Source organism: Rattus norvegicus, chromosome 4 (genome assembly GCF_021556685.1).
Source record: "Rattus norvegicus strain SHRSP/BbbUtx chromosome 4, alternate assembly SHRSP_T2T, whole genome shotgun sequence".
NCBI classification, from domain to species: domain Eukaryota; kingdom Metazoa; phylum Chordata; class Mammalia; order Rodentia; family Muridae; genus Rattus; species Rattus norvegicus.
This window is the reverse complement of record NC_141537.1, coordinates 30,188,207-30,209,796: the sequence shown is the minus strand read 5'-3', so window position 1 is coordinate 30,209,796 and position 21,590 is coordinate 30,188,207. Positions and strand designations below refer to the sequence as shown.

General features: G+C 41.1%; 2 long non-coding RNA genes across 2 annotated transcripts; one reads left to right on the top strand and one right to left on the bottom strand.

Moving 5' to 3' along the window:
- Positions 1-356: 356 nt before the first annotated feature.
- On the top strand, positions 357-11,772 carry LOC147994726 (uncharacterized). The gene is made up of 4 exons (XR_015686344.1): positions 357-465; positions 4,037-4,178; positions 5,220-5,532; positions 8,627-11,772. It is a non-coding gene; the product is annotated as an uncharacterized LOC147994726 (long non-coding RNA).
- On the bottom strand, positions 948-20,411 carry LOC148006239 (uncharacterized). The gene is made up of 3 exons (XR_015686345.1): positions 20,292-20,411; positions 19,466-19,645; positions 948-2,545 (listed from the first exon to the last, which is right to left on the bottom strand). It is a non-coding gene; the product is annotated as an uncharacterized LOC148006239 (long non-coding RNA).
- Positions 20,412-21,590: the final 1,179 nt, after the last annotated feature.

The window sequence follows — 21,590 nt, the reverse complement described above, 5'->3', positions numbered from 1 at the left end:
CGACAAAGCCTTTGAACCTTCAAACACTTTATGCCTAAGAAATTAATGGGTCCCTGAAGAAGTCACATTTCCTTTTCTGTAATATATACTTCAATTACATTAATCAACAATGCGGCAGCCTAAGTGACACCAACAACTTCCAAGTGGCATTTTCCACATGCGCCTCCTCCGCGGCAGAGGCCCGGCTTTCTCAGATCACTAATTGAGGTTTATAGAAGCTGGAATAAATATTTGGTGAGGCTGGATTTTCCCATCCTGTTGTCACCCTCGGCTCACCCCCAGAGTACTTTCCCATCCATTTTTTTTCCTTTCTCCTGTCATTTCTGCTATCTGTGATAAACTATCTGGCTGAAAGAGATATTAAGTGAAAGCTCGGTTTCTGTGGTATCCTGGAAGATCCTAAAACAGCCAGCAGCTGAGTTCCCATCTAGAGGGAAATGGACTTTTGTTTCTAGTCTTGGAAAAGTAAGCAGAAGAATTTTTCTTTTTTCTCTTTCTGCATTACCCCTGCTTTGGCCAATTAAGTACCTAACTTTAATGACGCTTGTCTTTTAGAGGTGATGATAAGTCTAAACTGACTTTGTATTCATTCTACTGAGCAAAATCCCTACTACAGCTTGGTTTTGCTGATTTTTAAAGAATCTGCAAAGTTTCCCATCTCTGTCTCTCTTTATCTAAGTCCCTCCATAATGATCTTATTTAATAATGACTTTAGCAAACAATCAGATAAAGGTTAAGTTTCCTGTAGTAAATTATCCATTCTCAAGAACTTTGAGTTTAGGTAGAGGGACATCCTCAGAAGGAAGTCAGTATTTCTTAGGTGGAAGAACCCACCCATGGTGGCGTAAGAACTTTTAATTAGGTTGTTCTGGAAGGGAGATCTCTGGGTCATTTAACCAGCTAATATCTTTAATTTTTTCATTGTTTTTCACTATCATTTATTGTTTGTATTGTCCATTTAGTGTTGCTCCTGTGTGTGTGTGTGTGCTTGTGTGTGTGTGTGTGTGTGTGTGTGTGTGTGTGTGTGTGTATTTGGTGTATGTATATATCTATATTGGAAAAACAGTGAGGGGTCAAATCCCTTTAACCATTAACCAGCTTAAATATTTTACAAAGTTTATCTGATACCCTATCCTACTGGTTAATAACTACAAGGGCTCTACTGTTTACAAGTCAGATATATTGTGAGGGAAGTGTCACACATGGTTGATTCTCTACTCTAGATCTTAAATGTCTATCCCTAAGGCTAAACTGTCACAAGAGTCATCTCCAGTTTGTGCTAGTGACAAGAGGGAAAGGCCTTTGGAAGTGGAGCCTTCTGGGAGGACGCCGTGCATCTGAGGCTTAATCTACAAAGAAATTAAGGGACTTAGGTCTCTTTCTTCCTGCCTTGTCCAGGATGGGTCACCCTTTTAGACCTGCCACACACTCCCACTATAAGGTGCCACCACAGCCCCAAAGCTGCAAAGACAGCTCAGCAGAGACCAAAATTTCTAAAACTTTGAACCGAAGGACCCCTTTCTGTTTGTAAGTTAATCAGCTCCGGTGTTCTTTATAACGATGGAAGACTTACTAACATGGTTATCCACCATGTTGTTAAATATGATTGCCGCTGAAAGGGCAATCGAGATGTAAATCCCTTCCCTGGGAGAAACCCCTTTCTTTCCTGTGCATTGGCTGTAACTTCAGTTGTCTTCAGTTTAGGAGGCCGTCTTCTGTTTAAAAAGCTGGGCGACATATATAATTAGAAAAGTTGGGATTTGCTCACATGTACAGAGAGACAAACTGATGCGTCTAGACGTTTGTTCGAACAGGAGGGGAACCATAAAATGCCTCTATGCACAGAGACGGGTTTGGCCTGCTCCAGTAGCTATGCATTAACGAGGAAAACCGCACACATTCAGTTCCCGGAATTGGCCATAAGCAAAGCTCAACACTTCCACGGTCTCTGGCAAAATGAGACGTTACAGGTTCTTAGCAGGAGCTGACAATTAAGCTGAGTGAACAATCGTGGGAGACAGGGGAGTGGGAGTTCACGCTGCTCAGCCACATGCCTCAGGTGCTCTGGCGAGTGTGAGGCCGAGGGCCAAAAGCTTTCTACCACCCAAGAAGCCCCATCCTGAATCCAGCACCCCTATGGCGTGTTATTCTGTTTATGATCGTGGAGACTCCCCCCCCCCCCCCCTGCTTCTTCGAACGATTTCCTCTGGCACGATAAGGATTTTGTGAGTTGCCAGGGGAGATATAATTCATTAGAATCAAGTAACGATTTGTAATATTTAAACTACTCCATTAAACCAGGAAGCAGGTCAGAAACTAACCTTTAAATACAGCCGAGGGAAAAAGTCAGCCCGGCAGCTTGAAATATATATCTTTCCCAGGAAGCATGGAGCATATAATTAGTTGTAATTTCTGCAACTGCAGGCGGGAAGCTTTATTTTCTGGGTGATGGGCCGTCTTATCTCCTGATGGCCTGGGAAACCAAACGCTAGGGTTACATTCCTGGTCCCACGTAGATCCTGGTGGGTGGCTTTGGCTAGGATGGCTGGGAGAAAAAACAAAGAAAAGGAATGAACAGGGTGGGGCTGGGAAAGGACCAAGGTGAGAAGCCTCTTCATTCTTTTATAAGGAGACTCTGAATTTCGAGAATTATGTTCAAACGTATTCTGATTTCCAGCACAATCGTCTCCCAGAGACATTTTTAATGCTTAATATATTGGGCAAAAGCTATATTCCTTGGCTCCTACTGGCAGTCAGGGAGGAAGTTAAACGTGCTACTGTTCAAGGATCATTTTTATTTTGGGCTGTTTCAACAAGCAGAGGTTATTTTCTTTCCAGTGGGCAAGTTTCAGTCTGGCAGAGGCATTAAAAATTAGTAAAGGTGGAAATGCTTTGAAACATTTGATCTCTTCTCGGGAAGCTGAGCAGAGGGGAGGGGAGGCCCTGCAGAAGCCGTGCTGTGTGGAATCATATACACCAACAATGAGATTTTTCTTCAGTGCCTCCTGTGGCCTTGAATTCTCCCTTCTAGTCTGGCACAGAATGGGGGGAGGGGATCTAACTCTCTTCTCTGACATCTGATCTAATTCTCTTGGAGTCTTCAGGGAGGCCAGGAAAGCTCAGGTGGGGCCAACGGAGAGAAACCTGGCAACACAGTAGTAAATAAATCTGAATTTTCTTGTTGTTGTTTATTGCAGACAAGGCTGCTTCGGTTTGCTGGGAAGTGAGTGGTGCTTGCCTTTGTTTTTCTGAAGATTGTCAAACCCTGGATCCTCTTGCCCTCTGATCCACATCAACCAAGTAACCACTGAACAAACCCAGGGACAGACCTTTCCCTAACAAGGACAGCAATTGACATTTAAAAAAAAAAAGTCTATCCCTTCCTGTTATTTATCAGGATTCTGCAGTGTACTAAACCTATTTTCTAACCCTCTATAAAAATTTCTACAGTTCATTTGGTAAGGAAGATATATGATTTTTTAAAGGATTCAATCTTTGAAAATATCGTATGCTCAGCTGAGCGCCAGAAAGCCTCGATGCACTGTCTGTCTTCTGCTTCCTCGGGTGATCTCGCTTTGATGGAGATCACGTTCAGATGTGTATTATCCTGATATTCCCCAGATAACACATCTTGAATTACAAACTCAGGCATCTTCCAGGTACCGGGGAGGAGAAGTTAAAGCAAGGAGGTGAACAAACACTCATTAGGTGAGAACTGGCAAAGCAAGGGCTATCCTTTCAGGGACCTCCGCTGCCAGCGTTTATCCCACCACATCCACGATATACAAATAATTGCTGTGAGCTCTGACTTGGTCAGATAAATCTGAGCACCGCCTGACAGAATCAGCCCGAGACCATTTCTCAAAAGGCTCTCGTCTCTTCCACAGCATCTGTTCATCTCTAATGTAAGAGTCCTGTGCTGTCCTCCTGAGCAGAGCGGCATTGTCCCAGCTATGAATAAATCATCGACCCTATTTTATTAATAAGGCTAAGCTAACAGTGCTCCCACCTTGGTCTTGCTCTTTCTTTCCCGCAGAGCCCCAGAAATGAGCACCGCACTGCTCTTCCTGTGTTGAGCCTCGAGGATGTACCTCGAAGGATCCGGGTTCTGCGGCACAAGCTGGGTGTGCCTCAATAGAAAAGCCTTGATTTGAAGCCTTGGGGACTATGGCAAATGGGTGAGTTAGCCGTCAAAAGTGTCAGCTGCCTGCGACATCCAGTTCCTCCTCGCCACCCCATGAGGTGAGACAGCTATATTGACCCGAGGGGAGAACTGGCTACAGAGAAAGAACTCAGAAGCAGCTCACCGTGGTCTCATTTTTTAATGGAAAAAAAAAAGAGCAGATTTAAAAAAAAATCCATTGGTTAAGAATATTTTAATATTTTAGCTCTTTTCTCCTGACCTCTAAGCCTTACTGTCTCCTTGGAAACAAGGAAATAAATTATAAACATAGCTATCAAAAACTTTATCAATGTAGAAAGCCCCTTTTTATGACATACCGCTTGTTATAAGTTGTGATTTCTGTTTTCCGTTGTGCCCAGACTTCACTTAGAGGCAGATGGCTGTCCAACGTAAACTAAGGAATACTGGGGTTGGTGGTGGAGAAGCTGGTAACTAATGTATAGACTGAAGGATTAACTAAGGATGTCATAGCTTATCTCTGGCTCCCTTAAGTCTTCACTTTCAGGCAGACAGTTTTACAGGGTGAACTCTCCTGGGGATACTCATCTTCTGATCTGTCTGAGACACTGGACTTGAAAGAACCAGCAACAATTTGGCCATTTCCATGGGAAATCTGATTAATTCGATCCTGGGAGCCCTGCTTACTTCTAAGTCTCCCCACTCAGCAGACAATAACCAATAGCCACACACAGCTCCACCAACAGCATCCTAAGGTCTTCACTGTCTTCTCTCCTGTTCTAGTTTCCAAACCAGTCCTGGCAGCCCTATCTTTAAAGCACATTTTAATTCATCCACTTATTAGTTCTGTCACTATTAATCCTAGTTCTCAGTCACCATCACCTCTTCCCTGGACCAAGTCAAGGGCCTTCTGTCTTTACTGGCATTCTTGCCCCCTAAGTTCCTTTCGTTTGTTTAACTACTTGAACCTTTTCCAATGATCATAATTTGTATCTATATCTGCTAATGCCTTCCAAAATGGTTTTTTTTCCTGTTGTGAAGACTGTTTTATTAGTTGTTCTCCTCATTGCTTTGACAGAAACAGCTTAAGGAAAGAAGGGGTTGTTTTGCCCAATGGTTCATCGTGGTGGAGAAAGCATGGTGACAAGAATGTAAGCCTGGTCATACGGACTCTGTGGTCAGGAAACAGAGCTCCTACAGGAGTGGAATAGGGCCATAAAATCCAAAGACTCATCCCTACAGGACACATTTCCTCTAGTGAATCTCTACTCTCAAACCTTCCAAAACAAGACCAACAACTAGGAACCAAGTATTTAAACACAAGTAACTATGGAGGGCATATCACAGTGAAACCACAACAGCTGGGACTCTGGAATCAAGGTGTTGGCAGAGTAAGTTCCTTCTGAAATTTTCCAAGGACATTGTAGTTCATGTTCTAAAGGTTGCTAACAAAGACCAGCAATTCTGTGTTCCTTGGTTATGGCTGTATCCCTTCAGTCTCTACTTAGGCCATCTCATAGATGGTCTCCCCGTGTCTCTGTGTTGCGGGTAAAAAACACCACTCTGTGCTTCTCTCCCGGGTTCTCTGACCCGGGCAGCTGCTCTCTCAGTAGTTCTGGCTCCCTCGGGCCATAGGAATTAGCGCTAATTTATCTCAACAGCTCCACGCTGCTCCCAAGGTACTCTGATCTGGGTGACACCTTGTCACACTGGTCTCTAGAGCTAGTTCTGGTGCCCGTGGGGGCCAAATGAAACTAATCATAATTTATCTCTAATTAGTATCTCTCCCGGCAGCTCTCGGCTGGCTTCGGACTCTCCAGTTCCAGCTACCTGGTAAAATCAGGGTTCTTGAAGTCCACCATGGGGTGGCCTATCAAGGCTCCCTGACACGGACTCTGCTCATACTCCCAACAACCTAGTGAAATCATGACTCAATAAACTTAATTTGTCAATCAAATGTATATGTTAAATTCTCAATCTACAATACATACTCACAATGAACTCACAACCAATTGATAAGGATATAAACCGACTACCTAGATAAGATAAATTTGCCTACAGAAATCCATCCCAGCTACCTTGGCAATTCAAGACCACCCGGATCTGGGTCGTCCTTCTCCATCTTCTTGATTCTCTCTCCTTCTCCTCTCTCACCTTACAAAAGCTTTGTCCCCGCCTTATTTTTTTGTTTTTTTACTGTCCAATCATGGCCTTGACCTAACTTGTGCCAGCCCTCACATGCATATAAACATCAATCTACATCTGTGTCTAAATTTCTATATAACTTAACATTTACAAACACCATGGCTTTATTTTAATTAAAAATTTAAAAGATATGATAACCCATGATGACTATGAATGTGAGCTTATATGAAAATGGAGCTTTGCAAATATAATCAAGTTTTAAAAAGCTCCTGCTGTCTTAATCCAATGAATGATATCCTTCTGACATGTGACAAATTTAGACATAGAGACATATAGGAACATGGAATACACCATTCTCTTATCCAATACAGAAAACTTTATGGTCTTATGCAAATACACATCCAACTCATGCAAAAAATATATATTTTCCTCTATCTCAATTCCTTAGAATGTATGACCTGTGGAATTAATTCTAAATCCAAAATCTTATCTAATCATAATCAAGTCCTAGCTGAGTATAGTGGTCCATAACCATAATCCCAGCAATGGGAGGGCTGAAATAGATCATCAGCCTACATTTCTTAGTGAGTTCCAGGGCATCCTGGACTATAAAGCAAGACTCTATACAAAATAAATAAATAATGTAATATATTCCAGGGCATCTTGGACTATAAAGCAAGACTCTATATCAAAATAAATAAATAATGTAATATATTCCAGGGCATCTTGGACTATAAAGCAAGACTCTATATCAAAATAAATAAATAATGTAATATATTCTAAAAGTCCAAAATTTAATCTCTGGAGTTATCTTGAGCAGGTGTTTGCAGCATCTCTGGGCATCTCTTATATGGAAGCAAAACTCAACTTCTCTCCTATGTACCTAGGGAATGTGTGTGTGTGTGTGTGTGTGTGTGTGTGTGTGTACAGACATGTAAATATATATACATATATACACACACATATATTTACACACATATATCTTAAATATGTATATATATTAAATATGTTCCTAGGGTGTGTGTGTGTGTGTATGTGTGTGTGTGAACAGACATGTAAATACATGTATATATATATACATATATATACACACACATATATATATTTATACACATATATATTAAATATGTAAATATATAGTAAATATATACCCAGGGTGTGTGTGTGTGTGTGTGTGTGTGTGTGTATAAATAGATGGACAGAGAGATATAAATGATATAGATTAGATTATTATATACATATGTATGTGAAATTGGCACAAGATGACGATTCTAAAAGGTAAAAACTACAAGGAAGAAATTAATGGTCACACATCCCAAACAAATCCCACATCCAGCAGGACAAATTCATGTTTCTAGGCATAAGAATAACTTTGTATGGTTTGATACTCATCTTCTGGGCCAGATACCATCATGCTGTGGGTGACAACCCAAGCCTCTGGGAACTGTAGAAAGTCCTGGATTTTTAAGAAGTGATGCTGAATGAGAGCAGCAGACATCCAAGTAAAGAGCAGGAAGTTTTTGAAAGCAAATGCCCTATCGTGCCAAGAGCACTGCCCTTTGGATTGACTTTAGCCAGGTCTGTAGCTCTCAGCATTCTGGTGGTCCTTTGGACTAAGAGAGGGAAAAGAGGAAGAAAGTACTATGCTGTAAACTGTTTAAGCTTGAGATTATGATATAAACAAGACCAACTTCAAGAGTGTACAACTTGTGAAGATCCACAAGGCTCTCTTGCTTAGAAAGATCCAGAATCACTTCGAAGCTTTACATTGCCATTTTGAAGAGCATATTGTTTGAATGGAACATATAAATTTTGCTTTTGCTTTGGTATCTCCTAAATTACTTAACTAATCACAAATATAAAACACTGTTATAGACATACAACAATTTCATAAATGTGTAATTTAAAAAAAACCTAGAATCTGTCTTGCATTGTTGACAATTCTTCGGACAGGGATTAGGATAATTTTAACTTTTTCTACTGTCTGCTATTTTCTAATTTTATACTATTACCATGCATTGGTTATATAAGGAAATGTATCTAATATTTGGTTATTTGTTGATATGGAAATGTCAGAGAAATTTATATATAATATAGTAGGTCAGCCTGTGACCCTTTTTTTATGTACAGAGTTTATGAGGTAGTAGTTATCTGGACAGAAGAAACAATACTCAGTTGTGATCAGCTGGTAGATTCAGGATCCTGAAGGGAGATGCTTCCAAGGTTTTTAAGCTGTCTCTACATCATCTTCCGTAAAGAACATAATTTGGAATATGCCTGTGACATTCATAATACATTTCTTTCTGAGGACCAAACTCCTGGTTTCTATTTCTCTTCCAGGCTGCCAGTATACTGAAGAAGAACCCCATCGAGCTCTAGCAATAGGCCATCTGCATTGCTGTGAATTGGACATGCTGCCTGAGTCAGACGTTTCCTTCACTCCATGGCCCTTTAAGCTTTTCCTTAAACTCCTTCTTAAATTTCAATGTTTTGCTTTTCAAATTAAGTGATGGCTCCCATTTCATATAACAGACAATTCTTATATGAAACACATTTTTACAACGAGCAACTGAATGCTACCTGTATCCAATCTTTGTTACTTAATATGTCTTTCAGGTGTAAGAAAGCAAAACATAGTAACTATTAATGCTCGAGTATGCCTTTTGAATTTGGAGAGTAGCTAATTCTTAAAATGAATTATCTTTATCCATTTGTTGAAGGTCAGAGTTCTATTTCCCTATCTTCTATCATTGGTATTAATTTGATTGTCTCCAAAGATGGCCTTCAGTTGATTTTGACTTCTACTTAATTAGTAGAGGCATCATGGGTAATCTGAATCAAGCCACCATCATTCACCATATGAAAGTGTCCAAGTGGGATACAGGAAAACTGTCTGGCTGAGTCAAGTCAGCCTTGGAAATCTAAAAAAATATAATGAGTTATAACAAGAGGAACTGCTCAACTCTTAAGCTTTCAAGGGTGGGTTTGCTAGGCAGGAATAGCAAACTGAGACGCTAACTCTTTACCAACTTGTCCTGTTAGCTTTGAAGTACTTTCGTTACCAAATCCAGGGTCTGGTCTTCCCATAGTTAGGCAAGACACTGAGTAGATGAATTTCAAGTGGTTAGGATTCTAAACCATGTCTTTGCTTGTATCACATGAATTTCTTCGGGGAATCTCTTTCTCGCCTTTTCCAGACCTAACTCTGGGCTGCCATTCAAACATTTGGCCCATGATCTTCTAAATGGCTGTAATGCTTTGCCCAGCATCTCTGTGGAGCTCATTTATATTTAAACTACTTCAATATGGATATAGTACTTGTGGTCTAAAACCCAACGTGTCCTTTAAACTTAATGTGTTCTGATTGCCGTGAATGCCTTGTTTGATACTGAGGCATTTCCTAAGTGATATGATGAGACCTTTCTCACAGACTTTCAGCCTTCTCTGTAACTGTACTGTTTTTAGCAGTGCAATGTAGCATTTTGGGAGGACATAGTCTATAGTGCATACCAGGGGAAAATATGAAACTGAAGGGTTTAATTAGCATCATGAGGAATCGAAGTCTTTATGAAATTTTCAGTGCCATTCAAATTCTTAGGCCAGTACATACTACTGTGGTCACATTACAAATCAGCATTCAAAGACTCTTGCTTGAAAATATACTTCCAACAAGTTTCTAGTGAGTGCCAGTGAGGCTCTCATGTCTGTGCTCATGCCAGAGTCCTTCTTTCTCCCCATGTTTCCCCAGATATTGCTAGCTCTGTGTGACCTCACAGGACAACTGTTTTTTCTCCTACTGAGACCTTGGGCCCTTCCTCATTCCCGGTGCCAACCATCCAGTGTTGCATTCCTGTTCACACTCTGTTGTCTAGATATATAGTTGTGCTTCTCGGGCACAAGGTTTTGCAAACTTTTCCTGAACTAGAATGACTCCCAAACATACTTCCTGTTCCCATGCTTACCACAGGACTCAGATAAATGCAGTAGGTATAGAGCAGGCTTATTTTCACGGACACTGAGAGGAGCAATGAAAGCAGTCCCCACCACTGTAATCTTTAAGTTCTATAAGGTCCTACTTCCCTCTGCCCTCATAAAAGGCACTAGGGAATGAGGAGGTGCAGGTATAAAAGATATCCAGCCTGTTGGCATCACAATCATCTATTTAAGAGACATTTAAATTGGACTTTGTCTTGGTCCATTTTTGTTGTGGTTTGCCCTGGAGTTATCTGTATTTTGATGCTAATTCCACTGCCCCAAGGACAGCTGCCTGGTCCTGTACTCAGGACTCAGGCAACTTCACCAGAACCTTCTCCCCATTTAAATTGTGAAATATAGGTGAGGGCAGGAACAGGATAGAAGGAGGCCTGTTATTGGATGAGAAGGAAAGATGGGCAGGAGAAGAGTTTGAAGGAAGAGGAGGAGACTGGAACGAAGAGGAGGAGAGAGAGGAGAGGGAGGGCGAGAAGCCATGGCAGGTGATGTAAGATTCCATGCTGTACCTTTACAGGTTGTTACAAATGTTCTTAAGGGATGGATGGTACTGGGCTTTATATGTTTAAGTGAGCAATTATTTCTTATCAATTGGGTCAAAGGTTATTGTGTTGTGTGTTCTTTTATGTGACGATTTGAATGTAGGAAAGTGTGCGGCAGCAGGAGACACTGGGCCACTGCGGAGTTGGGATGTGTTTCCGCCAAGATATCTAGCAGATATCTTGGGACACCAAGGTGCCAGACCTAGCGGGGTAAAAGACAACCGTATCTTTTTTATTTTTTATATTTTCACAACAACACATTTTATGTTTGTTTTGTTTCATTTTTGCAGCAACAGAATACCTAAGATTGACTAATTTATAAAGAATATACGTAGGACTTGTGCTGTAGAAATATCAGTTGCAGCTGGCCATCTCACAATCAGATTTCACCTCCATTTTGACCACTTATTTTCTGTAATACTCTCCATCTGTTGCAAAGAGAAGTTTCATTGATGAAGGGTAAGTCACAGGGAATATCCCTGAAGAGGGGGTGGGAAGACTGTGAGACCCAGAGGACCAGGAAACCCACAGTGAGATGGTATCTTTTTAAATGACCAGGAAGCTTTACCCAGGAAGCCTTACCATTATGGCTGCCTGAACAAGACATGAACAAGTACAGACATGAACAAGTACATGTTAACATGGGAAGAGCAAATCTCATGGGCTTCTACCAAATACAAAGAACTACAGGCAACCAAAGAATACTGTGAGATGGAATAATAGCCTTCTCCTTGGAGGAGTTCCCAGACTAACCAGTACCAAGCAGTCATCCCTGAGATTATATACATGAAACCAACACTAAACATACTGAGATGATTGTGCTATATATTTATGAATATGTAACAAAAACAGTTTATGAATTGAGAGGTAGTAGGGATGGGGGTAGGAGGGAGGAGAGGAAAGGAAAAGAGAACAAGTATGCAATTGTATTTTAATTAAAAAACAGTTCAGGGGTTTGTTTTTGGTTTTTTGTTTTTTGGGTTTTTTGTTTTTGTTTGTTTGTTTGTTTGTTTTCATTTCTGAAGGTTGCTAAGACTAATACCAATGTGTTAGTGACATTCGTTGAGAACATCTTCCTAAACAATGTCAAAAAGGATCACAGGCTGAGAGAGAACATGTGTAAACATGTGAATGAGTCCCTTTCTCTTCTTATAAAGCTACCAATGGCACCATTGAGAGCTCACCCTCATGAGCACATCCAATCCCAATTACTCACGAAGACCTCACTTTCAAATACCACCCACCTATGGATTCAGAATTAAGTTTCCAGCACGTGGACTTTTGGAGGGCACATGCAAACCATAGCAGATGCCTACCACACGAACATGAACATAATTACATGAAGCTCTGGACACCTGAGCTAAAGGTATAAAGAGTTCATTGTCCTTTTTCTAGTGGGGAGTGCAAAGAACAGGGGAGTGGGAAACATTACCACAGTCAACCATGCATTAGCCTGATGATATAATATCACTATTTTTATTTTAAACACAGGAAGACTGGGGCATAAAGAGACTAAACTTAAGCAGTCACAGCAAGTATGTTGCAAAAACACAATTTGAACTCAGTCTCTCTGATCAAGAACACTCACATCATGTAAGATCTGTTTTCCTTGATCTTTGTACTAATGACTTTTGGGGGCTTGAGAACTCCAGTATGGCCAAATGATCTATGGATCATACAATATTTAGAAGCATTCTATCCTTACCACTAGATAGCGTAGTATTATCACCAGTTGAGACAATGAAAATTATCTCTACCATTGCTTCAACTGTTACCTACTAAGAACTAAACTTTGATACTAAATGTTTCCATGGTATGAACATGTGTACTGTTATCACATTGACCAGTAGTTCTTGTCCTCAAGAGGATATCACAGGAAGCTGAGTATGAGCATTACATGAGTTAAAAAACAAAACAAAACAAAACAAAACAAAACAAAAAAAAACACATGCTAGTTAGGCAAAATCTGAGTTCAGAATGGGTACTGGAGTAGGTAATTCTCATTACTGCCTTTTCTGTTGTCATTGTGATGGGAATGACAGCAGAGTAGTCCAGAAGAAAGGCACTGATGTGCACAGCTGCAGAGCTGAAGCATGACCTTTTCACACTCTTGTACAATAATGATGGTAAAAGCTCTAGTGTAGAAGGTCCAGTTATCCATGACCAACTTCAGCAGCCATGGCAACTGATAGGAACCGTGTGGAAACAGTTAAAACATCAGTTTGGTGCAGCCAAAAAAAAAAAAGATTAAAATTAATTCCATGAGTCAATATTTAAAGGCTGTTCTAAAAGTTCTTTCTCATTCTTGCAACAATCCTTTTGATTGGAATTTTGGACTTTCCCATATCTTGAGGCAATCAGCCTCTGCACTTAATTAGAACACAGCTCATGTCAAGCGGGCAATGGCTTAAGGACGATAAAGAGTAGAGATATAAAAGAAGGCTAGTCGATGTAGGAAAGGCCAGAGCAGAAAGGGAGATCCTCATAAGCTGTTACCGGGTTGTTTAACAGAGAATGGAGCTGAGTCAGGCAGCCATCTCTAGCTAGTAATTGCAAGTGAAGTGATGAGTCAGGAAGTGAGCGTGATAACACATTTATATGAGGGATTGCAATCCAGTCCAGAAACAGCGACTGGGGCTTTTCGGAGGAGTTGAGATATTAAGAGCCCTGAAGATAACCTTCAGACCCTAGGCAAAATCTCCTCTAAAATTTGCCACTAACATGAAGACAGACACATACATGGTTGAAGTTTGGTGTTATAGCTTCTTTGCAGGAAGCATTTCAAATCCAGGGTACTGTTTGCTGCAATTATATGGTCTCCATTCTGCCACATTGTAAGCTAGAAACTATGATATCAAGATGCTTCAGTCTGAGGTTCTCAATACTACATCATGCCATGGTACACCCCAATAAGCAAAACAGACTCTTTGGATAATCTGTTACCTCCGCCATGGCATTAATTCACTCAGGAAGCCAGATCTCTTGTGACCTTATCCCCTCTGAAAGGGCCTGCCTCATACATAACACTGCTGCACTGGAGGTCAAGCCCTCAACACATGAAATTAGGGGACACAAACAACTGCAGGAATTAGGTCATCGCAGGCTGAGAAGTCAGCCAAAGGACAAATTTCTCTTTCTCCTCCATGTCTTGTTCTTTTCTGACCCCGTGTCTCAGTAACATGGGGATAATTTCCGGTTACCTGTTCTAGATAAATGATTGTGCAGGTAGTACACAGGAAAGAACCACGGAGATCACGGTAGCTTTGAGAAGTATAATCCAGACTTCCTTAAAGCAGACCAGAGCTCAGACAGTCTGGTATGTTTGACCATATGAGCAAATAGAGATTATGGAATCGTAGGTTGAAGAAGATGAAACTTCATTTGAATACTAAATAAGAATACAGTCTTTTTTATCTAGCCAATTAATGACAAAAAATAATTAATCTCCCTCCTCATCATTACAATGAGTGACTCATGATTCAGCAAGAGCCTTGCAAAGAGAATGTATAAACTAAGAAAATAGCTTTTTGCATTATTTTTAAGTTACTGAGAACATGACATTTTTTCAAAAATATGAGAATTAACTGAACATATATTCAATATATTGCCCATTTTAGGGCTGCTATTCACAAAACTATGGTTACTTGAAAAACAACTAGTGTCTCAGATTTGCTTGTCATTGTCGAGTGGAAAGGCTGCTGATCTTTACAAATTCCTTTCTTTTGAGTTATCTCAGCTGGTGTGGATACAAGTCAGTTTGCCTAATGTTGCATTCTTTTTGGATAGGCCAGCTGGTACAATTTGGGCCAGAAGTTCCACTAAGTTTCCTCAGGCATAGACTGAGACGTTTTATTTCCTCTGCAAACCCTGTGATGCAGAGCACAGCATGAAATTCGAGCAGGTAAGAAATACATTGTGCACAATGCACAGATTATGTGTACTTTACAAAAGACTCTGGACCATATTTTCCCTGTGTTCGTGATTTCCATGATGGGAAAGGAAAAATAAGAAATCCCTAGAACCCTGCAGCTTCTGCATCGAGTCAGGCAAAACGGACACACGTTGGGATAAGGCTCACTAAGTTTGAGCCCTTCTCCACCAAGGTGGGTAGCCTCATTCATTCAGCTTCTCTAGAGTTCGAGGATATATATATATATATATATATATATATATATATATATATATATATATATATATATATATATATATATCCTCAACCCCAGGAAGGATTTGACATACTCAGTACGGAACCTAGCACATATGAAATGCTCAGCAAATTGCAAGCTATTTTTCATCCCTTTATCCCCTTTGCATAAGAAGTCAAAACAATGCAGCATGAAAAAAGGACATTCTCCTGGGATACAGTTCAAAATCAGACCATTTAGATAGGGACCAGAGCCAAGACTGTCTGCAGAAACTGTTTTGGAACGGGATATAGATTCCCTGTGCAGAAAAGACTATGTTTCTAAAGTCCTGTAGCTGACGTAGGGGGATATTTGGGCGAGGGACTCTTTTTTGGCAGTATTTAAAACTTTGCTTTTACACTTGAGATTATACTGTTTGGAAAGAGAACAACGCTTTATGATAGGTTCCATAAATATTAGTAAAGGGCTCAGACAACAGACAAGAATATCAGTAGTGCCAGGGTAATTTTCAGGTCTAAGGCCTTATGCTCACATGCAAGACCTGAGCAATGACTTCATATTGAAGGAGCTGACTTTCACGATGGAACAACCACTCTGCGTGCTACGTGTCTTCCTATTACTGGACAAAGAGGTTTGCTGCCACACACAAGCACATGCATGCTGAAATCACTCGGACTGAACTGGTTCAATTCACGAGGCTGTATATTTTGTGTCTCAGATTCACTTTGCCGGTCGGACAGCATGTTTTGCCTTAATACAATTATCTGTGGGTGTTTTTATGGTGGGTTCTTGGAAAATCAGTTTCAACCACCTTATACCTAGGTTTCACGTATTTCTAGGTTTCACGTATTTCCCGCTGCAGTAGCTTCCTCTACTCACACACAGCATGCTTAGTTTGTCTATTCATAAGATCATACGTGGTCTTTTAGAAATTGATCAAAACCTTTCGCATCTGGGCCTGTACATATTCTCCTGGCATTTTCCTTCTCATACACATCGTCCTGCGCATAAAATCTCTCGGGTAGCCTAGGAATGACACAGCACTCTTAAGCTGATTGGGATAAACTTGCCACTACTTTGAATTACGACCATAGGAACTGTCCACAGAAGTCATATAGCATCGTGTGATGGATGCCAAAGCAAATTCAATACATACATGCTTCCACGAACTACCCAAAAGTCACCAGTCTAAAATACAACTTAGAGCATTAAAAATAATAACTGAAGTCGCAAAGAAACAAGATGATCATCAAGAATTTCAGTTTTTTAAATGTGAGTAATAATTAAAATGCAAGAACTGGGTTCTTATTTTATTAATCCTTCCCCTTGGTGCTTAATATTTTTATGTATCATGGAAATGCAGAAAAATCATGGGGTTGGGGATTTAGCTCAGTGGTAGAGTGCTTGCCTAGGAAGCGCAAGGCCCTGGGTTCGGTCCCCAGCTCCGAAAAAAAGAACCAAAAAAAAAAAAAAGAACCTGCAACATTTTGGGGTTGGGGATTTAGCTCAGTGGTAGAGTGCTTGCCTAGGAAGTGCAAGGCCCTGGGTTCGGTCCCCAGCTCCGAAAAAAAGAACCAAAAAAAAAAAAAAAGAACCTGCAACATTTTGGGGTTGGGGATTTAGCTCAGTGGTAGAGCGCTTGCCTAAGAAAAATCAGTATTAAATTTTCCTTTAAAAACAGGCCATTTTACCAAAAGCTATCTACAGATTCAATGCAATCCCCATCAAAATACCAATCCAATTCTTCAAAGAGTTAGACAGAACAATTTGCAAATTCATCTGGAATAACAAAAAACCCAGGATAGCTAAAGCTATCCTCAACAATAAAAGGACTTCAGGGGGAATCACTATCCCTGAACTCAAGCAGTATTACAGAGCAATAGTGATAAAAACTGCATGGTATTGGTACAGAGACAGACAGATAGACCAATGGAATAGAATTGAAGACCCAGAAATGAACCCACACACCTATGGTCACTTGATTTTTGACAAAGGAGCCAAAACCATCCAATGGAAAAAAGATAGTATTTTCAGCAAATGGTGCTGGTTCAACTGGAGGGCAACATGTAGAAGAATGCAGATCGATCCATCCTTATCACCCTGTACAAAGCTTAAGTCCAAGTGGATCAAGGACCTCCACATCAAACCAGACACACTCAAACTAATAGAAGAAAAACTAGGGAAGCATCTGGAACACATGGGCACTGGAAAAAATTTCCTGAACAAAACACCAATGGCTTATGCTCTAAGATCAAGAATCGACAAATGGGATCTCATAAAACTGCAAAGCTTCTGTAAGGCAAAGGACACTGTGGTTAGGACAAAACGGCAACCAACAGATTGGGAAAAGATCTTTACCAATCCTACAACAGATAGAGGCCTTATTTCCAAAATATACAAAGAACTCAAGAAGTTAGACCGCAGGGAAACAAATAACCCTATTAAAAAATGGGGTTCAGAGCTAAACAAAGAATTCACAGCTGAGGAATGCCAAATGGCTGAGAAACACCTAAAGAAATGTTCAACATCTTTAGTCATAAGGGAAATGCAAATCAAAACAACCCTGAGATTTCACCTCACACCAGTGCGATTGGCTAAGATCAAAAACTCAGGTGACAGCAGATGCTGGCGAGGATGTGGAGAAAGAGGAACACTCCTCCATTGTTGGTGGGATTGCAGACTGGTAAAACCATTCTGGAAATCAGTCTGGAGGTTCCTCAGAAAATTGGACATTGAACTGCCTGATGATCCAGCTATACCTCTCTTGGGCATATACCCAAAAGATGCCTCAACATATAAAAGAGACACGTGCTCCACTATGTTCATCGCAGCCTTATTTATAATAGCCAGAAAATGGAAAGAACCCAGATGCCCTTCAACAGAGGAATGGATACAGAAAATGTGGTACATCTACACAATGGAATATTACTCAGCTATCAAAAACAACGAGTTTATGAAATTCGTAGGCAAATGGTTGGAACTGGAAAATATCATCCTGAGTGAGCTAACCCAATCACAGAAAGACATACATGGTATGCACTCATTGATAAGTGGCTATTAGCCCAAATGCTTGAATTACCCTAGATCCCTAGAACAAACGAAACTCAAGACGGATGATCAAAATGTGAATGCTTCACTCCTTCTTTAAATGAGGAAAAAGAATACCCTTGGCAGGGAAGGGAGAGGCAAAGATTAAAACAGAGACTGAAGGAACACCCATTCAGAGCCTGCCCCACATGTGGCCCATACATATACAGCCACCCAATTAGACAAGATGGATGAAGCAAAGAAGTGCAGACCGACAGGAGCCGGATGTAGATCGCTCCTGAGAGACACAGCCAGAATACAGCAAATATAGAGGCGAATGCCAGCAGCAAACCACTGAACTGAGAATAGGTCCCCTGTTGAAGGAATCAGAGAAAGAACTGGAAGAGCTTGAAGGGGCTCGAGACCCCAAAAGTACAACAATGCCAAGCAACCAGAGCTTCCAGGGACTAAGCCACTACCTAAAGACTATACATGGACTGACCCTGGACTCTGACCCCATAGGTAGCAATGAATATCCTAGTAAGAGCACCAGTGGAAGGGGAAGCCCTGGGTCCTGCTAAGACTGAACCCACAGTGAACTAGTCTATGGGGGGAGGGCGGCAATGGGGGGAGGGTTGGGAGGGGAACACCCATAAGGAAGGGGAGGGGGGAGGGGGATGTTTGCCCGGAAACCGGGAAAGGGAATAACACTCGAAATGTATATAAGAAATACTCAAGTTAATAAAAAAAAAAAAAAAAAAACAGGCTCTGGTAAATGGATGAACTGAAAATCATTCTGAATGAAAAACAAAAAGACAAGCTTTCTTGTTCTGTCTTCTGTGTGGGTATGAGCTATGAGTACTTTCACTCAGCTACCATTCAGTATAGGGTACCAGCCCATGGGATAGCGTTGCCCACCTTCAGGGTGGGTCTTCCCATCTGAATTATCCTAACCCAGATAATTCCTCACAGGCATGCCCAGAGGTTTGTCTCCAATGATTCTAGGTGTTTTTTTCAAGTTGACAAGCAATATAAGCCATGACAGGGACATTCACACATTTATGCCTATTTTACACATTGTCATCTAGCTTCCTATAGTGTGTTCTTTATAGACTCAACAGATCTTTGCACTGAAAATGTAAAGAAAATTCATCCATACTGAATATTTACACACTGTTTCTCGTCATTGTTTCCTAAACAATATGGCATGTTTATATAGCACTTATATTCTATTGGGAATTTTATGTGCTCTAAAAGAGTGATTTGAAGACTATGAATGAAGGGGAAGTCTACAGAAGAGTTGCAAAGACTACATCATTTTATGTAAGGGATTTGAGCATCTTCAGATTTTGGTGCCTTTAGGTGGGGTTTGTTCTGGAATTAATCCTCCATGGGACAACTGATGGCCAGCCATCACAATTTAGAGCGTATTTATGGGCCCCCATGAGGTTATTATTTCGTCCATCTGTGCTCACCTAAGTGAGAAGATGAGGACAGAAGAACCCCACGATTGCAGAAACGACCTGGAGCTTTACGACGCTGTCACTCCTTACATCGCTTCCTCTCATTTCCCGGCCTTCACTCCCACTTTATCCAGTATATGCCGACTTGGTTGGATATCGGTGGTCTCTCCAATGCCAGCAAGAGATGTTGAGCTGTCAAGAGAAGGAAGGTGAAAGGGATGAAGGGCATGTTCCACCAGGCAGATAAAAGCATTTGCCCACTACATCCAGAAACACATTTCCTAGTTTGATAACTGCCAAGTCAAACAGCAAATATAAGCCACTTAACATTCCTTTGCACAGAATTTAACAGGCCAGAGACAAAATCCAGCAGTTTGTGCTCTCTCTCTGTCTCTCTCTCTGTCTCTCTCTGTCTCTCTCTGTCTCTCTCTGTCCTCGTCTCTCTGTCTCTCTGTCTCTCTCTGTCTCTCTCTCTGTCTCTCTCTGTCTCTCTGTCTCTCTCTGTCTCTCTCCCTGTCTCTCTCTCTGTCTCTCTCTCTGTCTCTCTGTCTCTCTCTGTCTCTCTCTGTCCTCATCTCTCTCTCTCTCTGTCTCTCTCTGTCTCTCTCTCTGTCTCTCTCTCTGTCTCTCTGTCTTTCTCTGTCTCTGTCCTCGTCTCTCTCTCTCTCTCTCTCTCTCTCTCTCTCTCTCTCTCTCTCTCTCTGTCTTTCACTCCACCATCTAAAACTCATTATGCTTTGCTATATGAACCAAGCAACCCCTGGAGAGAGAAGCAAGGGAGCTTTCTAACATGGCAGGCTGGTATCTTTAAATTGAAAATTCCCCTTCCCCCTCGCACCTCCAGTTCCTTGGTTGCTCCTTCCAACATTCTGCAGCAAGCGTCTCCTGACTGGTGTGCTGCCTCATTTCAAGCCTGCTTTGGAGTCATTCCACCAGGCATATACTGGGCCTGTTAATGCTGCATGAGAGACAGTCTGTGTGGATTTTATTCTAGAGGATACATTGCTATCCATTCGAGAGGAAAATGTTGTTATCTTGTACAAGCCTGGATCCAGTCTTTGTTAGAGAACATGAAAGAACCCCTTGGCCGCAACAGTGTGTCATCATATGCTAATATAACCAAGTCAGGTTCACTGCTATTTCTTGCCACTTTCTTTTTCTTCATGTAAGGGTCGTCATCATTTCACACACATTTTGCAATGACACAGGTAGTTCTGTTACCATCTACCTTGTAGGGATAGTGGAGTTTCATGAATTTTGAGTTTACTTCGATGCACCCTTCTTTTCTGTCACCCTGTAAGTACAATGTCTTCTCTGTGACACACAAAGATACAAACGGGATGAACAGCTGTGAGTCAAATATTTGAATTTTGAAAATGGAACTAATACACTTAATATGATACTTCCAAAGCAACTTGGAGGTGATGAAAACTTTTCAGACTAAGCAGGGAGGCAAAGAAACAATTAAATGTCAGTATTTAAAACAAACAAAAATGCACAGACACTGAGTAGAGAAACTGCAGTCCCCAGGTCTTGGGTATCCAGCCATCCAGTCCAGGCTATTTCAGTCATTTCAGCCAAAGGCCAGCAAGGGGAGTGGCCTCAGCTTGTGGCACCTTTGTTACTCTCCATGTGTTTTAAACAAGCTACCAATGAAGTTATTTTATGACATGTCCGTGTCCTTCCACAGGTAGTCAGAATGGTACAAAAGGAAAAATTCAAATACATAATTACTAAACAGACCGTTGAATTTAAAGACTTTCTGCTTTTCAGAAGGGGTGTCCTGTGACTTTCAGTTATATCAAGTGTGCCTGAGAAATAAAAGGGGGGATATCCCCCCAAACAACCAATAGCACGCACCAGGAATTAGCAAATAAAGCCGAAACAACTGGCCAGAGGTAAGTCACAGTATTGAGCCACACAGAAACAGGTGAGATTGGCCCCTAACTATCGGTGGGAGCTACACCCGTGTGTTTGTATCTTAGTGAGAACCAGACAGATCAAGAAGGAAATCTAGCCTTAGCAATTGCAAAGGAACGCAGCCCTCCTCCGTAAAATCGAGATGAAATTAGTGGTGACCTGTGCTGGGTTTTAGGAACTAAGAGGCAAATATTTCCTCCAAGAGAAATAGAGAAGC